The sequence below is a fragment of the Dreissena polymorpha genome, chromosome 8, assembly GCF_020536995.1.
Source record: "Dreissena polymorpha isolate Duluth1 chromosome 8, UMN_Dpol_1.0, whole genome shotgun sequence".
NCBI lineage: Eukaryota > Metazoa > Mollusca > Bivalvia > Myida > Dreissenidae > Dreissena > Dreissena polymorpha.
In genome coordinates this window covers 95,400,811-95,422,944 of record NC_068362.1, presented here as the reverse complement: position 1 = coordinate 95,422,944, position 22,134 = coordinate 95,400,811, and the positions used below count along the sequence as shown (strand labels likewise).

Here is a 22,134-nt window from a genome sequence, read left to right as displayed (position 1 = left end):
TGTGGTCTGTTGTGATGTTTTCCCCTGCTGTCTTCAGCAACAATACCCATGTTCATTTTCTTGTAAGTTGTTAATATGTACCGGTCTGAAATTGAAAGGGTGGCAAGAAAAAATGTTTTGCACACTTTCTTTTCCACAGACAAATCATTTTCATCATTTTTGTGTGGAAAAGTGTATGAAATAGATGTCTTTTTGGGTTTTGAAGCACTTTTATTGTTTAACTTTGGGGTTGCAAATTTGAAATAAAATTTATCTGCTTATTGATATCTGAAAGTTGCCAGAATCCGTGAAATATTTTATATCTATCTGCCTCTGAAAAGTTTTGATGACATTTATACCGGCATCTAGAACCACAGCCTGGTTTCATTTCCCTAGCCTTTATGTGTTTACCCTTCTCAGTAGTGTATTCAAGCCCCTGATTTCGTCTCCTTTTCAGAACATTTCTCTTCCAATTGTTAGTATCTTTTGTTCTTTTACGAGCATTTCTTTTACCCCCAATTGAATTATCTGTTATACGCGTGGCCAATAGTACAGGTGTACTAATATTAAGTGCTTCATTGTAAGACACTTCCTTGTTATGTTTATTAATTAAATGACTTAAAGGAAGATTATCCTCACCAACATCCTTCAAGAGACTATTATCAACATTAGTGTTTGCACTATTGATTCCATTCACATTAGTGTCAATAATGGTACTATTACTACTTTGCTCATCATCAGATTCTGTATCAGTAAATTCATTGAATGCATTTTCATCAATTAATTCTAATAACTCTCCACTATCATTTATATTTTTTGAAACATGTCAGGTCATGATCATCTGTGTCACTAGCAGTAGGGGCAATGCCATTATTGTCATGGGAACCCTGTTCACAGTCATGTAGGTCAAGATCAGCAGCATCACCATCATCAATATGTTTTGCAATATTTCGTTTCCATTTATTTTCATCCCTTTTTCTTTTTCTACCATCACCCACAATAGAATTGTTTTCCAAATAGTGAACATCTTTTTCGCCATCTTTACCAGCAAATGTGGAAATGATTGGACTGTCCTCAGGAATCTTACAGGAACTACTAACATTTGAATTACTAGCGCCCTTTGTTTTCGTTTGGCATAGTATTGCTAATGGTATATCATCACTGGTACAACTCAGTGTGCTATCACTATCATCATTATTTTCATCATCATCTCTTTCATCATCAGCATCATCCTCATCATGTTCAATACAGTCATCTTTGCCAGCACAAACATCTACATCATTACCCTCACCTACATCTAAATCAAGACCAGGATCTAAATTTAAATCCCCAGTGTTTTGAACATTTTTACAAAACTTGTCAGAACAATTAGCTTTAGAAAATTCATCTGTACCAACAGCAGTTTTATATTCTGTTAAAGAGAAAACATCTGCATCAATACTTCCTCCATCAGATTGTTTCAGGGCTCTCTCACACATACTATCAGCCAATACATCATCAGATTGTTTCATGGCTCTCTCACACATACTATCATCCAACAAATTGTTATCAATACAACTTAGCAAAAGATCACTGTTATTAAAGTCACATAGTACAGCATCAACTTGGCTTTTAAAACCATCTTGATCTTCACTGTAGAGGCTTGAAAGTTCAGTGCTACTGTCTTCATTTGAATTTTGGGCCCGCTCAATGGCTTCGTTTGCGATTAATAACCTACAACAGTACTCCCCATCAGAGCATGGGTCAAAAAAACTAAAGCTGCTGTCCATATCAGTTGAATGATCAGAAATGCCAATCTGAAGAGGTGTAACAGGAAGAGTGATGGCTGCCATTTCAAAAGGGACAGGTTGCTTCAAATGAAGAGATGCTGCTAAATGTCTAACAAAGTTACACAAGGCAAAGATGGTCCTGTGCTCTGTAAGACATGCTGTGCCACCGTCGGCTTCAAGCATGCCAACTTCATTCCTGCTATGCGAGTCAAACAAATAATAACTGTCCTCATTTTTCAAGATACATGTGGAATAGAATTGTTCACTGTTTCCAATCGTTAAAATGCACCCAGCCATGAGATGTTCATTCATCAATTTTTCAACTGCATCATTCAGTGAATAAAATGGCTCACTAAGTCTAGTGGAACTTTGTAAATTACCATGCAGACAGTCTGCTACATTTGCAGTTGTTGTTGGTAGGTCATCCAGATTGAGATATGTCAATGATAAGTTGTTGGTCAAAGATGTATAAAGAGCATCACCTTTATAAATGTAAAATATCATTTATGTCCACAGAAGTCCAAAACCTTGGTGGACACTTAAAACTCTCAAAAATTGCAGTGGTGGCAATGGCTAAGCATTGTCTTCCATTCCCAATAAGACTACTGTGGCCTTGATGAATTGTCCCTCTTACAACATGCATTGCTAAATATCCTAAAATATAATACAGTAAATTCATTTTTAATGTAAAACTTCAGCTTTATTACTGTATTATACCTTTGAGAATAATGTCGTTTGCAATCAGTGTTTTGCATCAAAACTTAAAATGTTAGTATCATTTAATGTAATTATTGTTAAAAATTTCAGTGAGACCTCTATAAACTCAAACAGCTTCTGGTTTCAGTGGTTTGATTATTTTTAACAAATAAAACAAGGGCTGTTTGTAAAACATGCATGCCCCCCATATGGGCTGTCCGTTGTAGTGGCAGCCATTGTGTGAATACGATTTTTGTCACTGTGACCTTGACCTTTGACCTAGTGACCTGAAAATCAATAGGGGTCATCTGCGAGTCACGATCAATCTACCTATGAAGTGTCAAGATCCTAGGCAAAAGCGTTCTTGAGTTATCATCCGAAAATCATTTTACTATTTCGGGTCACCGTGACCTTTGACCTTGTGACCTCAAAATCAATAGGGGTCATCTGCGAGTCATGATCAATCTACCTATGAAGTTTCATGATCCTAGGCATATGCATTCTTGAGTTATCATCCGAAAACCATTTTACTATTTCGGGTCACCGTGACCTTAACCTTTGAATTAGTGACCTCAAAATCGATAGGGGTCATCTGCGAGTCATGATCAATCTACCCATGAAGTTTCATGATCCTAGGCGTATGCGTTCTTGAGTTATCATCTGGAAACCATTTTACTATTTCGGGTCACCGTGACCTTGACCTTTGACCTAGTGACCTCAAAATCGATAGGGGTCATCTGCGAGTCATGATCAATCTACCCATGAAGTTTCATGATCCTAGGCGTATGCGTTCTTGAGTTATCATCCGGAAACCATTTTACTATTTCGGGTCACCGTGACCTTGACCTTTTACCTAGTGACCTCAAAATCAATAGGGATCATCTGCAAGTCATGATCAATCTACCCCAGAAGTTTCATGATCCTAGGCGTATGCGTTCTTGAGTTATCATCCGAAAACCATTTTACTATTTCGGGTCACTGTGACCTTGACCTTTGACCTAGTGACCTCAAAATCAATAGGGGTCATCTGCAAGTCATAATCAATGTACCTATGAAGTTTCATGATCCTAGCCCCAAGCGTTCTTGAGTTATCATCCGGAAACCACCTGGTGGACGGACCGACAGACCGACCGACATGTGCAAAGCAATATACCCCCTCTTCTTCAAAGGGGGGCATAGAAATATTATTATTTGTATGCACTGATATAATTTTTAGAAGCTAAAAGATAAATGCATAAACAATTTTTATTTCTTTATTTTTTTTGTTACATTAAATAAATAAATAAATATATTACTCACTTGCATCTTAGCTGTTTGGATATTTTAAGGAGAAAATTCTTTACTGCCTTTCAAGGTTAAGCAATATTAAGTTTAATGACATCATCATCATGCTATGACATCATTAAATTCATAAACAAAGTGCATGTAATAACTATAGTGCTAAGTAAGTACAGTTTTCCGTTAAGAATAATCTACCTTGTAGGAAAAAAGATAATGGATAACTGTATGTAACTCATGTTACAACAGTTTTCCACTTTCTGAAATGGGCCATTTAAGTTACAACACTTTTGCAAAAACCATGCTTTAGGCATTTATTCAAAGAATTTGGTAATAATAAGTTTAGTTCATATGTATTAGTAGAAGATATAGTGAAAAAAGCAAAAAAGTGATTTTTGAAAAAAAAGTGAGTTACAACAGTTTTCCGTTCAGCCCTCAATAAAGAGGAATGGTTCTATTGCATATTTTTATAGATTTTAATACAAATACCATAAGCAAATAAACATTTGACAATTTAAAACTGCAAAAATAAGCGTTACATTTAAGTAAAATTGAAGCTGTCAATTCAGAAAATCAACGAATCAAAGGACTCAGCGGTATTAATGACAAAATGACCTTGTACATGCCGTTTCAAGGTCATTCTGACTTTGAAAAGGTACATTGATAACTTAAATTTATCCTACACACTATATTTCGTCAGTATATATATTTATTATAAATGTATATTGTTGTTACAGTAAATAAAAGTAAAAATTGTATTATGTCAATGGCGGCCATCTTTGAATCGATAATAGCAAAAACGTGGCATGATGCCAGACAAGCACCTCGGTTTTTGTGCATGTCTACAAACCCATAAACTTAATTACACTGAGAAACGCCCTCAACTACATTTTGCAAACGGGTCCACATACCAAGTACAGGACTAAAAGGGCCATATTTCTGCAAAAACTGGTGCAAGCAAATTCTTTCTTCACAAACATCAACACATTAAGGTTATTCAAGTGTGAAATTTGTATAATATTTCAACCAGAAGTTAAAGAGGAGTGGACCAACAGACACAAAGCCATAATTCTGCAAAAACTTGTTTCAGCCCTGATTTCTTACTTTATGATCATCTCAAAATTTATGTCTTTCAACAGTGTAACTATGAGAAAGATCTCGCCCAAATTTACAGAGGAGGTGGCCAATGTTTACCAAAACGGAATAAATAAAACAATTTAGGACCACTATCTAATGCTACATACCAAATATTGAAGCATTGGGTTATTTTGCTAATAAAGGCTATATAAACAAGAACTCCGCAGACGCAGACAGATTCCTCTTTAAACAGGGCCTTGACACCCATCACTCAATCCTTTGATGACATATCGAAAGGAAACCAATTAAACACTTAATGTCACAGTGACCTTGACATTTGAACTAGTGACCCGAATTTCAATTGGGGCAATCTACTGGCCAAGGCCAATGCACATATGAAGTATCAAGCCAATCGGTCAATTTGTTGATGAGTTATTGATCGGAAACAATTTTCACACTTATTGTGACAGTGTCCATGACCTTTGACCCCAATTTCAATAGGAGTCATCTACTGTCCAAGGCCAATGAACATGGGAAGTATCAAACAATCGGTCAATTCACTGACGAGTTATTAATCGGAAACGATTATCACACTTATTGTGACAGTGACCTTTGACCCCAATTTCAATAGGGGTAATCTACTGTTGAAGGCCAATGCACATGGAAGTATCAAGCCAATCGGTCACTGTGTTTACAATTTATTTATTGGATACGATTTTCACACTTATTTTGACAGTTACCTGGACTTTTAACCTAGTGACCCCAATTTCAAAAGGGGTTATCTACTGTCCAAGGCCAATGAACATGTGAAGTATCAAGACAATCCATCAATTTGTTTACAAGTTATTGATAAGAAATGAATTTCACACTTATTGTGACAGTGACCTTTGACCTAATATACCCCCTCTTCTTAGGGGCATAAAAATGTGACACCAGGTTGTGGCCATTTTTAAGCCAATTACATAATATTAACAAACTATATATAGGACTAGTATTTGATTTTACATACTAAAATGTTAAAGCTCTTGGCTTTGTTGTTGCAGATAAGAGTTATAAGTTATTTTGTGATGTGCCCCTTGGGCACAGTCAGCTTTAACCCTAGTGTCATTATTTGATCAAACTTTTGGAGGTCCTCCAAATGATGCAACGTACTAAGTATCAAAGCCATGGTCTCTGCTGTTAACAGAAGAGGATTTTAACGGGTTTCACTTGTTTATGTGTCAATGTAAAACTTCTGTTCCCCAAGGTAAGGCCTCTTTTGACCCCATAGGATATTTTGAACAAACTTTTAAGAGGACCTCTAGACAGCACAACTACATCACACACATACAAGCAATGGGCTTAGCTGTTTCATGCAAGTATTTTTTTAAATTATCCCTTTGCAATTCTATGATAATCTTGTGACCCCAGGGGCAAAGCCAATATTTACCACAGGGGAAAATTTGAACAGATTTTGTAAAGGACAGCAACATGATATTAGAAACCTAATACTTAAATCCATTATTGAGTTCCGTGAAATTATATATCATTAACTGGAACCATTTAAACAATTTTCATAGAAGACCACCACAGGAACATTCCTTTCCTTTTAAGTTTCGGAAAAGTTTGCCCAGATTTTCAGGGGATGTTGTTTGAAGAAAAAGTTTAGGACAGACAGACTGACGTAGAGACTGTTGGGCGGCGCATATCACGGAACCCCAACAGTAAACCATTAGCATGTTGTGCACTCAAGACCAAACAAATCAAGTGAAATGCACTGCATTGGTGGCAAGCTTTAGAAATATGACGTGAGATCAATAATGCAAAAATAAGACAAAGTGGATAAAGAGTAAAACAATCCAAAACAAGGAGATCATATTGGTAAGGATGTACAATGCCCATGTATAATGTCAGTGATTTTATCAAAATATACATTAAGATAACGCAATGACCTAAAATAAATTAAATTAAATATGTTAAAGGAAGCTTTGAAAAGAAAAACATTACTTATACCCCCTACCCCTTTGTAGGCTGTATCTTCAACGGTAAATAACTCAGGAATGTGTAGATCACAGGGAATGAAAAATTGCTCATTTACAGTCCAAGGCGAGAACATATAAGAACTTTAAATTTAATTAGTACAGAAATGTAGATAAATGCTCCAAAACTTTGTTATAATAAAACCAGACATTAGAATAGGAAAAACTGCAAATTGGCTAAAAACCTTCTCTACTGAAAATTTTTTAATTTTTCGACAGATAACAATACAAACACAACTTTTCCTAAAAAAAATGCTATGAAAAACCAGGACATGTGATGAGATGAGCAATATCCTGATTGCTGTAGCACATAATTCAAATGCATGTTCTTAAAAATTACACCAAAATGAAAGTATATTGGTATTTTTTATGTAAGAGATGTCATGGTCCATATACTTTACAACAAGACTGTACAAGTAAACTGATACCTAACCTGATATTGGCACAAAACAATTTTAACAACACATTCACAGCCAAATCAGCCTGACTAAAAGCACAACATTCAGGTGAACACAAATGAGATCTTTAAAGAATACAAATGCCAGTCTGTTGCCATCAGCTGGTGATGGTTGCCAGTCTGTTGCCATCAGCTGGTGATGGTTGTCAGTCTGTTGCCATAAGCTGGTGATGGATGCCAGTCTGTTGCCATCAGCTGGTGATGGTTGCCAGTCTGTTGCCATCAGCTGGTGATGGTTGCCAGTCTGTTGCCATCAGCTGGTGATGGTTGCCAGTCTGTTGCCATCAGCTGGTGATGGATGCCAGTCTGTTGCCATCAGCTGGTGATGGATGCCAGTCTGTTGCCATCAGCTGGTGATGGTTGCCAGTCTGTTGCCATCAGCTGGTGATGGTTGCCAGTCTGTTGCCATCAGCTGGTGATGGTTGCCAGTCTGTTGCCATCAGCTGGTGATAGTTGCCAGTCTGTTGCCATCAGCTGGTGATGGTTGCCAGTCTGTTGCCATCAGCAGGTGATAGTTGTAAGTCTGTTGCCATCAGCTGGTGATGGTTGCCAGTCTGTTGCCATCATCTGGTGATGGTTGCCTGTCTGTTGCCATCAGCTGGTGACGGATGCCAGTCTGTTGCCATCAGCTGGTGATAGTTGCCAGTCTGTTGCCATCAACTGGTGACGGATGCCAGTCTGTTGCCATCAGCTGGTGATGGTTTCCAGTATGTTGCCATCAGCTGGTGATAGTTGCCAGTCTGTTGCCATCAGCTGGTGATGGTTGACAGTCTGTTGCCATCAGCTTGTGATGGTTGCCAGTCTGTTGCCATCAGCTGGTGATGGTTGCCAGTCTGTTGCCATCAGCTGGTGATGTGTTGTATGTGACCCTGAAACAGAACATTTCTATTTTAACATGTTCTGAAACACAAATTTGTTGAAGTTCTTCCTTTTAAGCACTTGTTTATACATAGTTACATAGTTGATTCTGGTAGGACGACGTTGTCCTGTGGCACCAGCTCTTCGTCTTCATCTTTGTATGTTAAGTTTATTACAAAAAATTAAAATGATGTTTTAATATATGAACATTTTTGCAACAGAATAATGATGCCTTTATAAATAAAATTGATTGGAATTATGTAGGGAGTTGTCAAGCAGAGAACACTTGCACACCAAAAAATTAAAGGTATAACACCTGTATTAGGGTGCTCCCAAATAGATGAAAGTATCAGGATATTGTTATCCAACCCTCCATTACATGATGCTAGTAAGAGAAAAGCTGTGAACATATTTGGCTGAAAATAACAACATTTAGAACTTGCTCAGCCAATTACAGTTTTTTTTTTATAGAAGCTGCATTGAATATATCAGCAAATGCTCATAATAACCGTAAATGCAACAATATCGCTTTAAACGAATTATTACCAATTTAATGTCAAGATTCACAAAACAATGACTTATAAAGTATAAGCATTTTCACAACATTACTATATGCAATATCGGGTGATGGCTACTATCAGCATATGCCTATTAATTCGATGCAGCTTGTTTTAAAAACTTAAAAAGCTTTGAGCAAGTCCTAAATGTTGCTATTTTAGAGCCAAATGTTTTTTTTAAAACAGCTTTTCTCTATCTAGCATCATGTAATGGAGTGCTGGAGAACAAATTCCTGATACTTTCATATTTTTGGGAGCACCCTATTAAGATGTATACAATGTAAAATAATTACATGGGAGAGTGTATTTCTGAACTGTTACCAGCAAGCAGACTGTCTACAATATCTCACCATTCAAACAAGTCAATTAGCAGAGAATAGTTCTACTATTTTAAAAAATTGACCTTGACATAAATGCAATCCGAAGGTAGGCAAGGTAGGTATTCATCTTAGCCACCAACATACAAAATTTCATAACCATATCAACATAACAAGGACCTTAAAGGAGAAATTCTGATTTTAAAACGAAAACTGCTATTTTATAATATATTCTATAACTATAACGATTGAAATCATCAAGAAAAATGGCAAAAACATTTTGATACTAAAATATGGTGATTTTGTTTTACGTAAACCGCTCGGGTTTTTCCCCCATCTATTTTGGTTGTGATGTCAACTTGACACAACGCGTATGACACGGAAACTCATTCAATGTTATCATGCATTGAAGCTTGAATACTTCGTGCTTTGCCTTAACGTCATTATTATTGTTATGTATTTATGTAGATTACAAATCAGCTCATTCAAAAAGCCACTATTTTTAAAAGCATGTACGCATCAATGGTTTGGTTACTCAAAACACGTTATTTAAATCCTTCGCTTATCATTAAGAACTAATCAGTGAATCAGCAGAATAGCTATGAAAAGGACAAATACATTTCAACTCATAAATAACCCAAGCTATGGTCTGGGTCACCAAAAATATCTCAAGTGTCTTATCAACGGATACATCTCAAATTGATTATGGCAGACACAATATTTGACCTCCCTCCAATAAAATAAACTTTGTATTATAAACATTAATCCCTATCAGACTAGGGAATCTCACAGGGATGCAGTACCCTGTCGCATCAAGGTCCCACCCTGCCCCCTTTTATCTACACATGTTCTTGTTTTGATTTCATCACATTATTATAACGGAAGTTGTATTTGAAGTTTTAATAAATCCATTCAGAATTCTTGCAAGTATTCGTTCAGTGTCGATAATTATGAACCATACAACCTAGTCATATTCAACCCAATCATACAGTAGAATTTCAATCATAGAATACAAAAAAAATTGTGTTTTTTCTTCCCAGATGTATCAAACAAAATTAATTATAATTTAACCAATCCATATTCCCTTATCGATGGTCAGCTTGAGCACCAGCAAAATAATTCTTGCTTTCTGAGTGAGATTCAGACAAATCTGACTGACACTCATTCAATTCTGTCTCATACATGTACGGTTCGACAGAAATTTTTTCACAATCACTATCATATTCCTCTTTAATCCATTTTTCTTTCAAAAATTACAAGAAATATCACATCCAAAGCCCTGTTATGCTGGTTCGTTATTGTGGGGGAATGAACTAGGGTCAAGCCTATGTCACTACCAGTTTGAATGAAAATGGGGAATAAATCGGAATGTGAGAAAATTCGTGACGTCACATTCGTTCTCGTTTATAACACTGTCATTGAATCAAAGCGAGGTGAGGAAACATGTTTATATCCACTAAATTCAATAAATAAAGGATTTGAAAGGTATTGCAACTCACCTTTAAGGTTCCTTGAACTATAACCTCAACAAGAGCTGTCAGAGGACAGCGCGCTCGACTATTCGAGTGCTTGACAGTATAACATAAGCCATGATGGGGAAATTGTTCATATTCAATAATTTATTAGACGATCTTTCAAAAATAAAAAAAGGAAAAAAAAAATTTTTATTTATTTTTTGGGGGGGGGGGGGGGGTAGTGGGGTTGAGAGGGGGGTATAATGTGGGGTGTGGTCATTTATTAGATGATCTTTCAAAAATAAAAAAAGGAAAAAAAAAATTGGGGGGGGGGGGCTGGTGCAGGGATTCTGGGTTGGGGCGTGGTGTATTGTTTGGGTGGAATCCATTGTGGTATTCAGGTAAGTGTTGTTTTGTCAAAGTATTAATAAAATCTGATCATAAATAAAGAAGTTATGACAATTTAAGAAAAATGTTCAATTATCTAAGTATAAAAAGGGCCACAATTATGTCAAATTGCTTGATACAGTTGTCTGCTCTTGTTTATAGGTTGGGGTCATGATGGAAAACAAGTATGCAAAATATGAAAGCAATATGTCAAGGGACATTGAAAATAGTTGGGGTAGTACGCAAACTTTAACATTTGCTGCATATTCTAAGTGGAAAAGGGGCCATAATTATGACAAAATGCTTGATAGAGTTGTCTGCTCTTGTTTATAGGTTGGGGTCATGTTGGTAAGCAAGTATGCAAAATATGAAAGCAATATGTGAAGGGACAAAGAAAATATCTGGGGTAGTACGAAAACTTTAACATTTGCACGCTAACGCTAATGCAGACGCTAACGCCGACACCGAGAGTGAGTATGATAGCTCCACTATATATATTTTATATATAATGGTCGAACTAAAAGTCAGAAAAGGAAAAAAAAAATGTGTTGGGGGGGGGGGGGGGTTTGAGGGGGGGGGGGGGGGGTTGAGAGGGGGGTATAATGTGGGGTGTGCTAATTTATTACATGAGGGAGAGGGGGGTATAATGTGGGGTGTGGTAATTTATTAGATGATGTATAAAAAAAAAATTTGGGGGGGGGGAGGTTGGGGGGGGGAAGGGATTCTGGGTAGGGGCGTGGGGTATTGTTTGGTTGGAATCCATTGTGGTATTCAGGTAAGTGTTGTTTTGTGAAAGTAATAATAAAATGTGATCACAAATAAAAAGTTATGGCAATTTAAGCAAAATGTTCAATTATATGAGTGTAAAAGGGGCCATAAGTGTGTCAAAATGCTTGATACAGTGGTATGCTCATGTTTATAAGTTGGGGTCATGTTGGTAAACAAGTATGCAAAATATAAAAGAAATATGTCAAAGGATATAGGAAATATAATTGGGGTAGTACGCAAACTTGAACATAGATTTATAAATAATATGCATATTCTAAGTATAAAAGGGGCAATTATTCTGTCAAAATGCTTGATAGAGTTGTCTGCTCTTGTTTATAGGTTGGGGGTCATGATGGTTAACAAGTATGCAAAATATGAAAGCAATATGTCAAGGGATATAGGAAATATAATTTTGGGTAGTACGCAAACTTTAACATAGATTTATAAATAATATGCATATTCTAAGTATAAAAGGGGCAATAATTCTGTCAAAATGCTTGATAGAGTTGTCTGCTCTTGTTTATAGGTTGGATATCATGATGGTTAACAAGTATGCAAAATATGAAAGCAATATGTCAAGGGACATTGAAAATAGTTGGGGTAGTACGCAAACTTTAACATTTGCTGCATATTCTAAGTGGAAAAGGGGCCATAGTTATGACAAAATGCTTGATAGAGTTGTCTGCTCTTGTTTATAGGTTGGGGTCATGATGGTTAACAAGTATGCAAAATATGAAAGCAATATGTCAAGGGACATTGAAAACAGTTGGGGTAGTACGCAAACTTTAACATTTGCTGCATATTCTGAGTGGAAAAGGGGCCATAATTATGACAAAATGCTTGATAGAGTTGTCTGCTCTTGTTTATAGGTTGGGGTCATGTTGGTAAACAAGTATGCACAATATGAAAGCAATATGTCAAGGGATATGGGAAATATAATTTGGGGTAGTACACAAACTTTAACATAGATTTATAAATAATATGCATATTCTAAGTATAAAAGGGGCAATAATTCTGTCAAAATGCTTGATAGAGTTGTCTGCTCTTGTTTATAGGTTGGGGTCATGATGGAAAACAAGTATGCAAAATATGAAAGCAATATGTCAAGGGACATTGAAAATAGTTGGGGTAGTACGCAAACTTTAACATTTGCTGCATATTCTAAGTGGAAAAGGGGCCATAGTTATGACAAAATGCTTGATATAGTTGTCTGCTCTTGTTTATAGGTTGGGGTCATGATGGTTAACAAGTATGCAAAATATGAAAGCAATATGTCAAGGGACATTGAAAATAGTTGGGGTAGTACGCAAACTTTAACATTTGCTGCATATTCTAAGTGGAAAAGGGGCCATAATTATGACAAAATGCTTGATAAAGTTGTCTGCTCTTATTTATAGGTTGGGGTCATGTTGGTAAACAAGTATGCAAAATATGAAAGCAATATGTCAAGGGACAAAGAAAATATTTAGGGTAGTACGAAAACTTAAACATTTGCACTCTAACGCTAACGCAGACGCTAACGCCGGGGTGAGTAGGATAGCTCCACTATACATGTATATATTTTATATATAATAGTCTAGCTAAAAACTGTCCAACCTAAAGAAACCTGATTTCTATCCTCCTGAACGCCAGCCATTCCCCAATTTAATAAACAGGATTTTCAAATGTGTTCAAAACCTGGTTAATAAACTCAGAAAAACTTGGATATATCTCTAGTTTTTCACTAGTTGGGGAAAATTACCTGTACCTATAATACTGGGAAATTTCATATAAAATTAATGTAGTCTCAACTGGGAAAAGCTATTTGAAGAATTATCTATATAACCCTTTTGATTTATTAACATTTCGGTGCAAAAATCCGAGAAGTCGTATGGTTATCACACCTTTAAGTCTTAATTTCAGGGCTAGCGCTGGCCATAAATTTATTTGTTGGCGCGCAAAAACTGGTTATCAAATAATAATAATATATACTAAGGACCGTTTTATATTTCTTTTAAATACAACAAGCACATATCACATATTATAATAAAGCATACAGTTTTTAATATAGTAAATTATGAATATGGTACTTGCCAAAGTACAAACATCCTTTATTTTATACATGAGCATTTAACAGGGGTTTTGTCACAAATTTGAAATCAGGAAAAATTAGACCGGTCGCAGAAACATAACGGGGATAAAGGTCAGAGCCCCCCTCCCCCACCCAGAGCCCTTACTAATTGTATTTTTTTAGGGAGGGGATTCGGGGGGGGGGGGGGGGGTATAGTATAGTGTGATGGTGTGGTGGTCATTTGTGAGATGATCTTAAAAAAAAATAAAAAAAATAGGGGGGGGGGGGTGGGAATTCGGGGGGGGGGGGGGAGGGGGGGGTATTCTTGGGTGCAATGGTTGGACGGTATTTCAAACATAAAATAATCAAAATAAATATTTGTGTTTTTCAACCGTTTCAAAAAAAAACAAGGGCTGTTTGTAAAACATGCATGCCCCCCCATATGGGCTGTCCGTTGTAGTGGCAGCCATTGTGTGAATACGATTTTTGTCACTGTGACCTTGACCTTTGACCTAGTGACCTGAAAATCAATAGGGGTTATCTGCGGGTCACGATCAATGTACCTATGAAGTGTCATGATCCTAGGCAAAAACGTTCTTGAGTTATCATCCGAAAATCATTTTACTATTTCGGGTCACCGTGACATTGACCTTTGACCTAGTGACCTCAAAATCAATAGGGGTCATCTGTAAGTCATGATCAATCTACCCATGAAGTTTTATGATCCTAGGCATATGCGTTCTTGAGTTATCATCCGGAAACCATTGTACTATTTCGGGTCACCGTGACCTTGACCTTTGACCTAGTGACCTCAAAATCAATAGGGGTCATCTGCAAGTCATGATCAATCTACCCATGAAGTTTCATAATCCTAGGCGTATGCGTTCTTGAGTTATCGTTCAAAAACCATTTTACTATTTCTGGTCACCGTGACCTTGACCTTTGACCTAGTGACCTCAAAATCAATAGGGGTCATCTGCGAGTCATGATCAATGTACCTATGAAGTTTCATGATCCTAGGCCCAAGCGTTCTTGAGTTATCGTCTGACAACCACCTGGTGGACGGACCGACAGACCGACCGACCGACCGACATGAGCAAAGCAATATACCCCCTCTTCTTCGAAGGTGGGCATAACAATTGGGGGGGGGGGGGGGGTATAGTATAGTGTGAGGGTGTGGTGGTCATTTGTGAGATGATCTTTAAAAAAAAATAAAAAAAATAGGGGGGATTCGGGGGGGGGGGGGGGGGGGGGGGAGTGCACGGGGGATGGTTTGGGTGGAGTCTATTGTGGTATGTCAGGTAAGAGTAGTTTTGTCAAAGTATCAATCAAATCTAATCATAAATAAAGAAGTTATGGCATTTTTAGCAAAATTTAATAATTTGACCTTGACAGTCAAGGTCATTCAAAGGTCAAGGTAAAATTTAATTAATCAACTTGCCAGGTACAGTAACCTCATGATAGCATGAAAGTATTTGAAGTTTGAAAGCAATAGCCTTGATACTTTAGAAGTAAAGTGGATCGAAACACAAAATTTAACCATATCTTCACAGTTACTAAGTCAAAAAAGGGCCATAATTCCGTAAAAATGACAACCAGAGTTATTCAACTTGTCCTTTTACTGTACCCTTATGATAGTTTGCGAGTGTTCCAAGTATGAAAGCAATATCTATGATACTTTAGGGGTAAAGTGGACCAATGCACAAAACTTAACAAAAAATTTCAATTTTCTAAGTATAAAGGGCCCATAATTCCGTCCAAATGCCAGTCAGAGTTACATAACTTTGCCTGCACAGTCCCCTTATGATAGTTAATAAGTGTTGCAAGTATGAAAGCAATAGCTTTGATACTGTAGGAATAAAGTGGACCTAAACACAAAACTTAACCAAATTTTCAATTTTCTAAGTATAAAAAGGGCACATAATTCTGTCAAAATGCCAGTCAGAGTTACATTACTTTGCCTGCACAGTCCCCTTATGATAGTTATTTAGTGTTGCAAGTATGAAAGCAATAGCTTTGATACTTAAGGAATAAAATGGACCAAAACACAAAACTTAACCAAAATTTTCAATTTTCTAAGTATAAAAAGGGCACATAATTCTGTCAAAATGCACGCCAGCATTATCTTACTTTGCCTGCCCAGTCCCCTCATGATAGTAAGTAAGTGTACCAAGTTTGAATGCAATAGCATTGCTACTTTCTGAGAAAAGTGGACCTAAACGCAAAACTTAACCGGACGCCGACGCCAAGGTGATGACAACAGCTCATTTTTTTTTTTCAAAAAATAGATGAGCTAAAAACTTAATAAGAAATAATTATTAAAAGAAAGAAATAATTGAAAAGAAGAGTCTAGAGAAGACCCACAATTGGTAAACATTATTTGTTGCCAAAATCAAGAACTTTGATTGCTTATTCATTTGAAGACCAATTCAACTTTAAAATATGAAAACCCTCTTAATATAGAAAGGAGACAAGTTAAAAGTAACTATTAAATTAATAACATTAATAGCAAGTTATCTCATTTTGTTTGAGTGAAATGAAATAGCCTAAGGGCAGATTTGCTTCATTGTCACTGTCAGAGACATACCAGTGCATGCATTTTATAACCAATTAAGGCTTAGGGGCCAGATCATTTATGACCCTAGAAACCACAAGAGTTCTGTTTGTCCATCAGCTTATCAAATAGATATATCAATAGATCAGTGAAATACTATGGTAACTACAATAGTAATAATACTTCAGTAACAGATGTGATACACTGAGATAAAGATATTGCCTTAGTTCTTTTGTATTTGAGACCGTTTCCATAAATAATAAAGAAGTATTTTTTACAGCTTTAAAGATTTTTTTTACAATAGATAACTCAAAAAAAGTTTATCAATTACAAAATAATGCTTGATTTAATATAGAATAGCTTAAATTCTTCCTTTGTCATGTTTAAATGCTACAATTTTCAATCGACCAGTATTGACCAATAATGACCAGTATTGACCGGTTTTAACCGGGTATTGACCGCCGGCCAATCAATACTCAATTGACCGGTCAATATGCCAACCCTGGCTGTCGTTAAAATTGATAATCTGCAAAAAGGTGTAACATTATCGACATGGAACTAATTAAATTATTTAATTATCACTCTTAAATTCAGCTTGATAATCGGTAGATAATGTATTTGCTGCCACGCTAATTTTCATTTGTTTATCTTTTAATAGACTTTTGTGATCGGACACTGTGTTGTAGACAGAGGACAATATTAACTATGCATTAAAAGTATACAGTGTCTGTGCACAAGTGAACCAATATTACCTGACAGCTCCACCCATTTTTACATTTTATTCAAGGTAAGTTCACGTGTAAGCGAACTAAATGTTGATTGGCCAGCTACCAAGTGCGCTTCAAATTCTTCAATAACAATAAGGTGTATCATATTCTGGTGCAGATTGGTTTTAGTTTATTATAAAATTGCTAAAACCATAATTGAAACAAAGCGAAACAAGAGATGTGTTTGTCAAAAACACAATGCCCCCGATTGCGCCGCTTTTAAATAAAATTTCAATATATCATTTGGCAGGTTTAGAAATTATCTCCCTTTTAAAGCTTCTTACTTCTCTTGGATTGTATTTTTTGACTTTTGACCTTGAAGGATGACCTTGACCTTAATCTTTCACCACTCAAAATTTGCAGCTTCATTTGATACACATGCATGCCAAATATCAAGTTGCTTAGTTGCTATCTTCAATATTCAAAAAGTTATGACCTAACTTTAACCAAGCTTAAAGTTTTGGGACACAAACAACAGACAGACAGACAGGCCAAAAACAATATGCCCGCAATCTTTCCATCCGGGGGCATAAAAAATGAAAACCAGTTCAAGTTATAATGGCGGATGTTTTCAATGAAATTGTACGAGTTTTAAGCATTTTTGCAAATCAGCTTTTTCTTGAGCCAAATTGTGTATGCCAGTGCAAGCCCTGTATTTCTGTACTGAACTCCCTTTTGCCAACTTTCTTGAAGCCCAACTATCAATAAATCTGCAAAAAGTGCTTTGTTTTTTAAACAGATCAACTGATGAAATGTAAGAGGATACGTACTGGTTCCCCAGCCTGACAGCGAGGGCAGGGCGTTTGGCTGCTATTGCTTCTATTGCCAGCTGCTACGTAATCCATAGCCATGGCATTGTTGTTATCTTGACTGTTCACTTTTGACAGGCATTCATCCCTCGTGGCATCTGTTGTCATCTGACAAGAAACAAAATTTCAAACTAAATTATGAACCTGAAGAAAAAGTTTTTCTCTTATAAACTATAAATACAATCATTTTAATTTGTGAATCTTTTATTTTGTAATGGAAGGATACATGTACATTATATTAACAAGTAACATTTTAAACACTGATAACTCCTCTTTAACAATCTATTAGTTCAATATATGCAATTTTATATAGAACAAGAGATGTGTTCGTCAGAAACACAATGCCCACTATTGCGCCGCTTTGAAATAATTTTTTTTTTTTGACCTTTGACCTTGAAGGATGACCTTGACCTTGAACTTCCACCACTCAAAATGTGCAGCTTCATGAGAACGCCACTTTGAAATAATAATTTTTTTTGACCTTTGACCTTGAAGGATGACCTTGAACTTCCACCACTCAAAATGTGCAGCTTCATGAGAACGCAGCTTTGAAATATTTTTTTGATGACCTTTGACCTTGCAGGATGACCTTGACCTCGAACTTCCACCCCTCAAAATGTGCAGCTTCATGAGATACACATGCATGCCAAATATTAAGTTGCTATCTTCAATATTGCAAAAGTTATGGCCAACGTTTAAGTTTTTCCGGACGGACGGACAAACTGACATACTGACGGACAGTTCAACTGCTATATGCCACCCTACTGGGGGCATAAAATAAAGTTGAGAAGTGTTGCAAAAAGACACTATTTAAATAATTTAAAAAAATATCTGAACACTGAACGCTGATGATTATATACAATAAACTTTTATTGTTAAGAAAAGCATAATGGATATAATCCACAATATGTTTCACAGGGTACAGTAAGCATTTTGATACCTCACATTGCCATTCCATCTGATCCCCAGGTTTTACAGGGTCTGCTTCGGAAACGTACATGGCGGTATTGTCCACTCTAAGACATAATCTTTTCTAGAAATAAATTATACTATTTTTAAGGACAAAATGCAACTACCATAATTACTGACTCTATGTTTTCGGACACTCTAAGTTTTCGGACACCCCTTTTTTTAGCAAAAATAATTATTTTTCGAGACTCTTAATTTTCTGACACACGAGTTTTCGTCCATAATTAATGTCTCTAAGTTTTCGGACAGTATATTTTACAGCACTATTTTACCAAATTTCGGTCCTGTTTTCGATATCTAATGACACTTCGATCATGGGGTTTTACAACCAGATTAACATCATAAAACATGGTAGGTGCATGCCTGAGGGCAACGGACCATTACATTTGCGTTATTGGGTAAATAACCTTGTAAACCGGTATTAAACAATGGTTTCGCCCGATAGCATAAGCGTTATGACTATTACCAGGGGTAGTGCCAATTAACAGTTCAATAATCTACCGCAATGGTACTACCCCTTCTCAGTAAAATAACTGTGACAAATACTAAACGCTTCAAAGTGTGATGCACCCTATTGCAAGTTTTACGAACAATGGAAGGTGTTAGACAACAACTATCGGAAATAAACAAACAAAGAATTCATAGTTTTTTTATTGCGTTAATTACAGGTTCATCGGACACCTGTATTTTGTGAATAGTTTTTGTATCTAAGTTTTCGGACACGAATTTTTTTAATTATTTTTAAGTGTCCGAAAACATAGAGTAATTACGGTATAAGTACAGTAATTTATTAGGATTTATTCTTTATATTAAACTGATAGAAGTCATTATTTCAACTACTTTAAATAAACTAAAATGCTATTGTGCCCTATTAAAAATGTCACACTTAATCATAAATGGAGGAAACCCAGATTGCAGTCAATTATTGGAGATCCTTTTTGCGTAATGTTTGTGTTGATGCAGGGCCTTATCTCATTGTCTGAACACTTATTACTGTATGAAATCATCCTGAACATCAAAAACACTGAATAATTGCTCAATACACACAACAATACAGTACTGCTCATTGCAATATGTTTATTAAAATCCGAAAGCATGAAGTTAATTTATATTTATGTATATATGTTGATTATAAATTTTCACATATGTAACAATTCAATGTTTAAGGTATATTCAGTTAATCAGTCACATTTTAAACTGAATTAAATGATTTTATTTTTACGCGAAAATATATTACATCTTAATTATACTTACTACTTTTGGTGAACATGTGTCTTTGATTTCGTTGGAAATATTGTATTCTGCAAACCTTTCACACAATATATGTTTTGCCATTATAATGCGAAACAAAGGTGCACGCCCCTTGATTAAAAATGGAAAACTTCTATTGTTTCTTTCCAAACAAAACATGTGATCTGCAAAATGTGGACGCTTTCAATTAAAAATAAGGTTACAGTATACTAAATACTTTGGACATGCAAATCATCATCATCATGGAAAAACACTTTTGCACAGAGATTTGTGCATGGCGACGTGTCAAAACCAAGCAAACTATCGTCGTTTGACGGTCGCCAGTAGGGGCTCGAGATCTTGTGGACCAACCAATGTTGCAGTCATGTTCCGGACGTACTCGTTGGTCTTGTGCTCTGTATAGGAGAACAGTCTTCGGAGACATTTATGTTTAAATGCCTGTATTCTGCGTTCTGTGTCCGCGTGAAGCGTCCATGTCCCGCAGCCGGTGAGTAGGATGAAGACTACGAGAGACTTGTAGAGCCTGTACTTGGTTGGGAAGCTGGTAGAACTGCTTTTCCAAAACCTACACAGTCTGGCCATCGCTGCCGTCGCCATAGCTTTTTATTCGGACCTCAGCTGTACTGGTACCATCCTTGGAAAGGGTTGCGCCTAAGTATACTTGAAGCTGGTCACTTCTTCTAGCTTCTCGCCGTTCATTGTGATGTCTGTGCCGGTGTTGGTCGTGTTGTTCACCATGATCTTCGATTTTTCTGTGCTGACCTCCAAATCATACATGCTCTCATAGAGTCTGTTGGTAAGATCTTGAAGTTCACTGCTGGTGCCACACATGAGGTCAATTAATATCATCAGCGAATCTCAAATAGGAGATGGGTCTACCACCGATGGAGATATAGTTGTGGCGGTCATGGAGAGTCATCAGCATTATCTTCGCAAGGAAAAGGTTGAACGGGTCGGGAGAGAGCAGACATCCCGGACGGACGCCCACTGATGTCCTAAAGAAGCCCCCTGATGTCCGTTCAGAAGTACTAAACTGTTGGCGTTTCCGTTGAGTTCTTGAATGACTTGCACCTGCCCTTTGTCCATGTAAAATCCTCTCATAACATGCCATATGTCATCATGCCACTCGCGGTCGGAAGCTTTCTTAAAGTCAATAAAGTTATGGAAGAGGTTAGGTTGATGTTGAATGTGTTTTTCAATGAGGATTCTGCAGTTGAAGATCTGTTCCACTGTACTCCGCCCACCTCTGAATGCCTTCTCCGCTTTTGCTTTTAAATTGAATTTGTTAAGGAAATATTTTAGTATGTTGTGACCATCCATAAATAACAAGCGTCTGAACAATTCGGAACAAATTGGTAACGACTCGCCCCCTTAACGATTCGCCCCATAACGACTCGCCCCATGTTTTATAACGATTCGCCCCACCTATATAACGACTCGGCCCGCTTATATCACGACTCGCCCCATCATAGCTTAAATGGTAGGATTTTTTAAATTTGTTAATAGCCTAGTATCTTTGATTCAACTTTGGTCATGTTTATGCTTTATTTCAATTTAATTGTGTTAAAACAAAAACGAAAAATTCAAAACTGGGTGGGTACGGCAAAATATCTCCAAGTATCAGGCTTTTTCGGCCCCATTTCTAATTTGAATAAATAGTTGAAAATATGTGTGTCGATACTCTTCAAAACTATGGAATATTGTTAATTGCAGTATAATATTATCTTTATTGAAGATTATTTCTTTTGAAAAAAGAATCTATTGTCTTTTGCTTCAGGTATGTCGTCGTCGAAATGAGGCGTTATTATACAAGAGTCTGAGGCGGCTTTGAAAACAAAACAAACTAAAAATTTATTTCTATTACATATCTTTGGATAACTTTAAAGTGATAATAAAAAGGAATACACACGTCTTAACAATACAATGCATTATCGTATTACTGCAATTGTTCATTTTATTAATAAGTTCAATAACATCATGCATCATCATAATAATAACTCATCATAATTATCATTATCATAACATAATAATCATAATTGACACTTATGAACGGAACTGTTATTGTTTCATAGACAATTATCAATTAATTTTCATAAGCAATCAAAGTAACAATTTTTCT

The 22,134-nt window shown here is 36.4% G+C and overlaps 1 long non-coding RNA gene across 2 annotated transcripts; it reads right to left on the bottom strand.

The window, feature by feature from the left end:
* Positions 1 to 2,470: 2,470 nt before the first annotated feature.
* LOC127841923 (uncharacterized) lies at positions 2,471 to 20,566 on the bottom strand. 2 transcript variants are annotated; one of them, XR_008031430.1, is made up of 6 exons: positions 20,019 to 20,566; positions 18,736 to 18,828; positions 17,757 to 17,903; positions 3,436 to 8,143; positions 3,140 to 3,290; positions 2,471 to 2,994 (listed from the first exon to the last, which is right to left on the bottom strand). It is a non-coding gene; the product is annotated as an uncharacterized LOC127841923 (long non-coding RNA). The 2 variants fall into 2 exon arrangements; XR_008031429.1 differs by lacking the exon at positions 2,471 to 2,994 and having other exon boundaries at positions 3,010 to 3,290; positions 20,019 to 20,564.
* Positions 20,567 to 22,134: the final 1,568 nt, after the last annotated feature.